The sequence below is a fragment of the Phyllostomus discolor genome, chromosome 11, assembly GCF_004126475.2.
Source record: "Phyllostomus discolor isolate MPI-MPIP mPhyDis1 chromosome 11, mPhyDis1.pri.v3, whole genome shotgun sequence".
Lineage (NCBI taxonomy): Eukaryota > Metazoa > Chordata > Mammalia > Chiroptera > Phyllostomidae > Phyllostomus > Phyllostomus discolor.
Genome location: NC_040913.2, coordinates 87630900 through 87640909, shown reverse-complemented (window position 1 = coordinate 87640909; position 10010 = coordinate 87630900).

Here is a 10010-nt window from a genome sequence, read left to right as displayed (position 1 = left end):
GTGTAGTGGTGGAGTCTTCGTGGGTCCGCTCCTCTTCTTACCACTCCAACCGATACATCACCCACTGCTGCTGGGCCTTCCACCACAGCATCATTAAGCTGCCTTCCTTCCCCTGCTCTGTGAGGACTGCCATACATAATTTAGTTCCTTCTCATCATTCTCCATTTTGGTCAACTCGCACACTCCCCTCCGCCATAAATCCAGGGCCCTGCCTGCAGCGAGCACATTCCCCGGGATGTTCCTGCCTTTCACCCCAAGTCTCCCGTCTGACAAGGTGACATCATGCTCGGGACAGGAAACCATCCTGATTCTTGGTTTCGCAACTTGAGGTTTCAACCATCGGGCACCAACTGCAAACCCAGGCAGCCAAGGAGGGGGAAAAAAGGCATTGCTTGGTTTATCTTGCTCGTGAACACCTTGTAACTCCAAGTGTGCGGTAGGTGTTAAATCTCTCCTGTTCATACCTAGTATTTTGGTCTATAATTGAGGATCTTTCTGCCCGGAGCACAGGCTCAGGCTCACTGTGTTTGCAGCCGTATCAGGAGCCAGGGGCAGGGCCTCCCACCAGGGAGGACGCAGCCACACATTTGCCAGGACATTGTCTCGGGCGTTCGCTTGGCTCCCTTTTTACAGGCCCACAGTTATCTATGTCTGATCTGTGACACAACCTGGGGTACATTCCGGGGCCTTGAGGCTCAGGGATCCAGGTTAAAAAGGCAGAAGTTGAGGGAAGAGTCTTCAGGCTGCCTCAGGCCGGCTCTGATGGCGCTCAGGGACGCCTGCTCCAACAGGACGCGGCTCATGCTTCTCCCACCGCCTCTGCTCGCCCAGGAACGGGCGGGGCCTGAACCCGGAACTGAGGGAGGGGCTCTGGCTATTCGCCTGTCCATCAAGTTTGCCATGGGAGAAAGAATGCAGGCCTTGGAGCCCAGCTAGACTTGGAATTCGAATTCCACTTCTTACCACCCAAGGGACCTCAGAAGGTGGTTACATTCTTTGTTCCCTCATCTGTAAATCCAGACCAGTCATTCATTCAATCATTGCTTATTTATTCTCTATGTGCGCGGTGCTGTGAATAACAGCAATGAAGCAAATAAGCCAGTTTTTGCCCCCACGGGGCTTACTCCCCATACCCCCATCTCAAATAAATGCTGAATAAAGGAACCATACTGCCGGCTTGGTGAGCACAGTAAGTGTCGTTAGAAGATCAATCACCTCCTGGAATAGCTTTGCCCCCAATCCAGCGGTGGTCGGGACCCAAAACTTCTTTTCTTAGCCCAACAACTGTACTTCGAGGCAAAGTACCACCTTTACTGTTTTTCAAAGGATACTTGTTTCTGTTTCCATGCAGGAGTTTAAACTAGAGAAACTGTTTACTTACTTTTTAAGATTTTATTATTTATTTTTAGAGAGAAGGGGAAGGGGAGAGAAAGAGAGGGAGAGAAACATCAGTCGGTTGCCTCTCAAATGCACCGCAACCAAGGACCAAACCCGCAAACCAGGCCTGCGCCCTGACCGGGAATTGAGCCGGAAAGGTCGCCCTGACCTGCCACCTTTTGCTTTGCAAGGCGATGACCAACCAACTGAGCCACACCAGTCAGGGCCAGAGAGAACTGGTTAAATGTAACTAAGGGCTCGACTGGAGGATCTGCTACAACAGAAAAGAAGTCAATGAAAATTCTAGAAAAAAATTAAAAATACGGTCCTGTTACTACACTTTTATCTGTGTTACAACATGAGGACAGTTGCTCACGTTTGGTGAAAGACACGCAGGCTGTAAACTGACATGACAGAATATTCCTCGCAAAAAAAAAAAAAAAAATCAAGATGCCTGAGCAGGATTCATGTTAGGAGTTGAGGGCCCCGGCTGTCTTTATCATTCCGATCTTCAAAATGACCATGAAGGTCAGCGAGGAAATGGCAAGAGGGTGCCTGCACAGAGCTGGGAGCATTGCTGTCATGTATCGATAAATATCTGCTGACCGAATAAAGGAGTTATTAGACAACCACTGCTTTCCGCCCATGCACAAAGAGAAGTCTTTATCTGTACGTTGTGACTCAACCTCTGTATCTGCTTCCGTTTGCTCCTTGTGTCGAGCGGATCTGGAAAGACACTGGAGGGGGCAGACGTGGGGGCTGGCGGGTCAGCGACCAGAGCCAAGCGGAGCTGTTCTCAGGACGTGTGCTCTCTCACGCTGAGGAGCCGGGGCTTGGCCGGCAAATCGCACGCACCGCACCGCACTGCCAGCAGCAGCACGGAGGGCAGCTGGAAGGCCGCATGCTCTTCTGTGGGTGCCACTTCTCCCCACGACTTGCCTTTTCTCTGCAGAGCTGAACTTGTGGCCCCTGTCATACATAACTGGTTGGAGTTGATGGAAATGACATGTCTTAACACTCCTTAAGAGAGAAAAAAAAAAAGCCCAGAAAATGTAAATCTGAAAGAAATGGGCAATTTTCTTGTACCACTTTATATTTCTGTGTAAGTTACCAAGTGCCAATCATTCTCACTTTTTAAAATTCAAACTTGTCAAGCAGCTTTCAGTGTTGTACAAGAGAAGATAATGCTCCGTGCGGAACCGTCATTTCTGCTGGCCCTGCACAAGCGTCTCCCCAAAAGAGGATTGATCAGGTTGCTGGTTTTATGGCAACGTTAACGATGTCATTAAGTCATTCCCACTCGTCTGGGGTCACCATGGGAGCCACCGAAAGGTAGTCAACACGATGTTATGGTTCTGGATATAGAATTCTTTACTGACATCACAGTCTGTATTTTAACTGATGTAATAGGGTGAGTGTCCAGGAGTCGCTGTAATGGAAACCCCTGTTAAATCGTACTGGGAAGTCCGTGGCTACCGTAACCTGATTGCCACGTTGTGCCTTCCTCCGACGGACTAAGGGGAGAGCGGGCGGTGGGTAAACTTCTACAGCGATAAAGCAGGAATCTAATTGGTGCTTCAGCGCCGCAGCTCACTGCGCATGCGCTCCTCGAGGGGCCCGTGTGCGGGCCTGCGGTGAGGACAGCGGTCAGTGACACGTGGTGACACGTCACCGTGTACGGGCACGGGCAAACAGAATGAGGAAGGAAGCCCATCCCGTCTGAGTAACTGTTGGCACTGTTCAGAGCGCGCAGTTCTGCGCTTTGATGCAGGAGGGGACAGCGAACAACACGGCAGGGATGAGGTCAGGGTCTTCCAGGAGTCTCGTTGTGACCTTGTGACCGACCTCTGTCTGCCGCCGTGTATGACAGGCAGCCCAGAGATGGCGACAGGCAGAGCGCAGTCAGCCACCCGGCGTCCTGAGATACTTCAACATTAACGCGCCCTGGATGGAGTTCAATATCAACCAAGAGACCAGAATGACACTCGTGAAGTCATCCTTCTGAGAACGGCAGAGATTTAATGATGCAGGCACCAGCCCGCAGTGTCCGAGTCAGTATGGAGGAAATGAGACATTCATGCGGACTACTGAGTCCCGTGGAGGAAAAGGGACAGCACGGCTTTTCTCTCTAGGGGAGCAAAAGCTGCAGCCTCTGCCATGACAGGCCTTTATTGGGGTTCTTGGCACATTACCTGATGGTCCTCATTTACCATGCACAGGTTTGCTTTAGGTGGTTACCTTGTACAGAGAACAAAGGAGCCAATGCTGCTGATCACATCACAGAAGAGGGAGATTTGCAAATGAAAAGGCTACATTAATTGAACCAGTTACACTCATCCTTGGAAGGTTTAGCATGGATTTTAGGAAGTTGCTTTGCAGTAAATGTCCTCAATTCAGGGTGAGGGAGTTTTTAGCAAAAAGCAAGACTCATAGCGGCCTAGGTACACTGCAGGCCTGATTCCCCACAGGAAAACCTATCCGTGGGCGTGGGTCCTGTGCATCTCCGAGTGGGAGCTGGGCCCATGCCACACAGAACAGTCTCCTACAATTTAATAGTTTGGTGGTCGCAGTAGTCACTGTCCTGCAAGAAAAGTCAGTACCTACACAGCGTCAGAAGCACAGAAGGGCCCCGGAGCGGAGCCATTTCACTGGAGAGTAAACCTGGACTCGTCAGAGCAGAAAGTCGGGGTGTGGCGGGAGGTCAAGCACAAAGACACCCGGGGCTCCTTTGTCCAGAAACCCGACAAGGGTTTCTTCTTTCAGGATGCAAGTTTTGTTTTGTTTTTTAAAGCATAGCATGTACAGAGCCAGAAGGGAGCTCAGCAGTCAGTGAGTCCAGCCCCTTCTTTTTACAGATGAGAAACCGTGGCCCAGAACGGTCGCTGAGCCTGCTCCCATTCACACAGCTGGTCTGCTGAGGGCTCCTCCCTGCCCCATGCTGGTCCCTGGGATTCGCATCTGTGACTCAGCCCATGGCTGCTTGTCAAAGCATCTGGAAGGCACTCTGTTAAGCCTTCAAGGATCATGAAGAAAGCTGAATCAGCTTTCTCTGATTATGTGCCAAAGAGAAATAAGACTACACAACAGGTTAACCATTCAGTGGTTAAGTAGCAATGCAAGACAACAGTCGAAGAGTTGTTCCACAGAGGACATGATTTGTTGTATGTCTTCTACAAAAAAAAAGTCTTTCTGTCCACTCAGGAAGAAGTTCGTGGACACAGGGCTATCCCCCCGATCCCTTCACTATTACTTCTGTGCAGTAGAACATTCTGTTCATAACCCAGCTTCTTTTTTTTTGGAAGAAATTCATGATGCATAAGATGCAGAGAACACGAGCTTGGGCAGGCACACAGAACCATTCTCATCTCAAGCTGGCTGTAAGAAGATGCCCCAAAGGAAGTCCTGCACAGCCTTGGGAAAAAGACTGCATCTCGGGAAGTCTTCATTTGTCTCTGGAGCTGTGGTTAAGGCCAGACGTGGAGGAGGGAGGGCCAGCTCCCGGCACTCACTAAATATCAGATGATAGTGTGTCCCCTCCGTAACCATAGGCTCCGAGAAGCGGCAGGCAACTGAATGTATATACATACACACAGGCATGCGGTCTTTCTGCCTTGTACCATTTCACTTGGTTTTTGTTGAAATTCGAGGGACGGCACTACCTTGTAGGTAGAGTTCCACTATCTTTTCACTCACATACACACACAAAAAATCACCTGAAATAAAGAAAGAAAGAAAGAAAGTAACAAGAGCACACAGGGAGCATCCCTCCAGGACAGGGAGGGCTGTGTCTGGCTTAGGGACTGATAGCTGGGAACCAGTCTCGCAGCTGAAAAGCAACAACATCTACACAGTAATACAACAGCCCCATGTAAATGCCTCCCTTATCTGTGCCTTCCACTCCATGACGTTTTCATATTCATGGCTCCCTGTGAAACCCGGAGGAGTCTCCTCCTTGAAAGTCTTTGTTCATAGCCTATTCATCGCCTTGCTATTCCGGCGTCACATCACATGTGGCGTGTGTTGGCGAAAGGTGAGATAGCAAGTTTACATGTTAGAGTGTAGTGTCATTACGAAGCAACCTGGGTGCAACCGCCTGCCCCCGTTCTCACCAGACTCTGCCACCCGGGCTCCCAGGGAGGAGAAAGGATCTCACTTCGTGAAAATGGTGGTGAATTCTTTCGGCGACGTTCGTGGCACTTGAAGCGGGTTATTATTAGAACTGACATTTCACATGCAGAAATATTCTTTACTTGAAAGTCAAGTGTCACTCAAAAGAGGGAGAAATTATTTAGGGTTTCTTGGAGCATCAGCGAAACCCCGTGCAAACCGTACTTACAAATGCCTCCTCTGTCAGTGCGGGAATGGGGGCTGGAACCGATGATGCCTTTGATTTCTCTCTGATGCACACAATCGTACCAGCAGGGAATGGCTTGGGGAAATGTCCAGGAAAGCGGTCAGCAGAGTCATCTCTACATGCACAGCCAGACCCCCGCCCAGGTACTCCGGGGCCGGCAGGGGGAGGGGGTGGTTCATTCCTAAGGCCCACTGCCCACTAGCACCTCGCCCCTGCTTCGTGCCAACACGCTCTCGTTCCCCTGCGGTCCACGCAGACACTGCAGCCGTTAGTGGAGACGCCGGAGGAGTTTTCCACCGCCTAGACCTTCAGAGGCGTGCGCTTGGCTCAGCAGAAGCTAAACACTTTGCAGAGCACAGTGAGAAACAGGCCGGCAAGCATCAAACACTTGATAGCTTTTTAGAAAATCAGGATGGTCTTGCTGGCACAGCTCCCTGTGATACCGCTCAGCTGTCATAACAGCGGACGGCGTGTCCAGGAGAACCACTGACGGAACGCCCAAGGATGTAGCTGAGGGCCCTTTAAACGCATCGGAGAGCTGTTCTTTTGAACTGTGCCTCTTCGCCGCGGAAGGCCTCTTTGAGATTTTAAACGGGGCTTTGGATGAACGGCAGAGCGAGAACCTGAAATTATCTCTTGCTGCCCTGGGATCAATACCAAGCAATGGTTTCTCTGGGAGAGAAATTCAGTCTGACGGGAGACAGCAGGGGCCGTCGGGGGACCGGCACCCTGGCTCTCAGACCCGGGCGTGCGCTGGGAAGCACTTCCAACTAACTAAGTGGTGTCGCCAGGGGCCGAAAACCGTCCGGACGGAATCACATGTTGTCTGGGCGTTGGAATACTTCATTACCACCACCACAGGTCACTGAGCTTCACCAAATGCATCCATCAGCCTTGATGGCCCTTTGCAAGCCTCCGCCGGCAGCTAGATGGCGCCGTGACCCAGGCGCAGCCCCCAGGCGCTGGAGACCCAGGTTCACACGCAGGCAGCGGAGCTCAGCCCGGGTTTGTCAGTCTCCAAGTGCTCTCTAGTGGCCAGATGAATGAAAGCTTCTCCCGGCACCAGCACCGAGGCACAGCGAGCAGAATCTGAACGGGACTTGTCGGGGGCGGGGCTGGGGGGAGGCAAAGAGTGGATGTTTCCAGCGCCATCCGCACCTCCTGCACCTCCTGCGTCTGTAGGCAAGGTTTCATGAGCCAACTTGCCTTTCCGGTCGCTGTGTTTCTACCCATAAAACACTTACAAATGATTAAACTCGGCCGTGCAATATCGATACTGTGTATTAGTATCAAATAAATGGGGAAGCGTTTAGGTTTAAATTAATCCTCGTGGATGTCCTGGAGGTTTATTAGTGAAAGGCGTTTCTGGATCGAATACAGGGTTCCCTTAGCTTGTCCACCCAGCTGACGATGCAGACGCGAGGTACTGGATCTCAAAATCAAAAGTCGCTGTTTCAGGGAGTGGGATGAGGTTAAAATACTGTTCATTGAAAAGCATACGATGCCATACCTGCCCGTGGAACACCCACAAAATAGCCAGGTGCAGACCTGGTGTGGGTTAAACGTGCAGACACTGGTCAAAATTTCGTACGGGTACAAGGCATTATCCAGCCATGGCCCCCGCACAAGGGGAGGCCAGCTCAGCCCGAGTTGTGACAATAGAAGAAACAGGTGAAACGGAGGAATATGGGACAACTGAGATTTTTTAAAAGATTTTATTTATTTATTTTTAGAGAGGGAAGGGGGAGAGAGAGAGAGAGAGAGAGAAACATCAATGTGCGGTTGCTGGGGGTCATGGCCTGCAACCCAGGCATGTGCCCTGACTGGAAATTGAACCTGCGACACTTTGGTTCACAGCCCGAGCTCAATCCACTGAGCTACACCAGCAAGGGGACAACTGAGATTTTTTTAAAAGGAAGGAAAAGGGGGACAAAACTGACAGATAAAAATCACAGGCCTGAGGGTCAATAGGATGTCCTTCCGCGGTAACCACTGTCATGAGGTCCTTCACACCCACAAAGGACCCTGTGGGGAGGACGTGGGTGGCGCGCTCAGGACTGAGGACTAGTCCTGGGCCCTGCAAGCTCCGCCTGGTGGCCGGGGGCTGCTCTTCCACCGCCATGCTCCTTTCTGTTCGCTTTCTACCTCTCTCTGGAAACAGACTCTGTTCCAGAGAGAACAATCTTTTGTAATCTATCGTTACAAATGATGTCTTTGCTGCCCTAGACTACGGCATGTGAAAAACTCAGTCCGACTCCTGGCCTTAGGTAGACACGGCCTTCATCACGGGGCACTGATGCTTCCCATCGGTGCTTCCAGCCAAAGACCCATCAAAGAGAGGGAGAGCACAGAGCATCATGCATTCCCACCCCTGATTTAGCTCCAGCAATTGGAGCTAAAGATCTTCGCTGTATTGCCTTTAGCCAGGTTCTACTTTGCAGTATGTCTGGTGCTTCCAGCTCTATGACTTTAATATCTTAAACAGCGTGCAAAATGTTGGGACAATTTTCCTTTTGGTATGGGACGGAGTTCTATTGATATAACCAAAGTTAATTGCTTCACGCGTGGAGCAGAAGATGAAGCAAACAGATCTCCCACGGCTTCAAAAAAATTTGAATTACATCTCTGAATTCAGGCCTATATTATCAGCTGAGATAATAACTAAGAGTCTACCAGGATTTTTCTGACAATAACAGAAATTGTATTGCATTCATTAGCGCTGGAGTCATCAAATAGAAGATTATATCTGGGGAAAATAATGAGTTTAGTGATCACATGAAAACCAGTATGACATCTGCTGGATCATATTTTTAGAATCGGGGCTTGAAGCCAAAGAGAATATTAATAGATGTGTGTACTTCTAGTCATCATAAGCTGACAGCCAGTAACAAAGTCGCTAGGCTTACCAACCCTGATCTCCTGAAGACAGGAAGCATCCTGGGTGTGGCCCAAAAGTAACAAGACTGGCTGTCGTGGAGTGTGTCATCACCTTATAATCCAATGACACATCCCCTGGAAGTGGTTGCCTTTTTGCTTGATTCAATACTCTTACAAAAAAAGCCAGACATATTTGTTGTTAAATCACAGGTTTTATTTTACTTCCAGAATCTTTTTTTAAAATTTTTAAAATATTTTATTTTATTTTTTTCTAAAGAGAGGGGAAAGGAGGAAGAGAAGGAGAGAAACATCAGTGTGTGGTTGCCTCTCACTTGCTCCCTGCTGGGTGGGGACCTGGCCTGCAACCCAGGCATGTGCCCTGACTGGGAATCAAACCAGTGACCTCAATCCACCGAGCTACACCAGCCAGGGCCAGAATCTTGAATCCAGTATTTTGTCCATGGGTCAACCAGAGCTCCCCTGTTTTCTGGCTAAGTTCTACACTTTCAGTTAACTTCACTCTCTACAAATGATAAAACTAGCAATGCGATTGGCACACATTGGAAGCAACTTTCATGTTTGAAAACACCACCACCACCACCAGCAGCGGCACTAAGATTTACTGAGCACTTCCCGTGTATTGTATCAGCTAATTATCACAGCTCAGGGAAAATATAACTGTACCCATTTCACAGATTAGAAGATTGAAGTTACAGACAATAAGTAACTCACCCAGGGTCACACAGATAGTAAGTAGGGACTCCGGAGCCTTCTGCTACACTGTGCTGACTTAGTGTCCATATTACATTGTCATCAAAAGGGATGGGCATGCAGTCCACAAGCCTAACGGGTGCTAGGTAACCAGCAAGCACCCTGTATTTGAAGAATATGTAACAGTATGCCTGAAAAAGTCTCGTAATAACTTAAAGAAAAGAAAATTTTCTTGAGTACTTAACTGTGTGCCGGACAATGTGATAAGTTGCTATATATATATATACACTATCTCATTAACCCTCATATTAACTGATGGCATGATTAATTCCACTCTTTTCTCCAGTTAAAAAATGTGGAAGCTGGGCCAGAGATTTAAGAACCTTGGCCAAGATCACACAGCTGATGAGCGGCAAACCCAGCACTTGAACTTAGGCCAGTCGGCCGCAGAGCCCATGTATGTGACCACGAGGCTCCATTGCTTCTGGGGCACAAAACCAAACACACTGCGTGATGTTAACGTGGGCAATGTATGCCTGTACACGCATATGTGTACACACATGTACGAAGAAAAAAGACTGGAAGGAAATACACAAAGCATTTAAAAATGACTATCACGAAGGATTAGACTATGAGCGGTTTTTTATTGTCTTTTTTATACTTTTCTATGTTTCCCAACTTTTCTTCAATG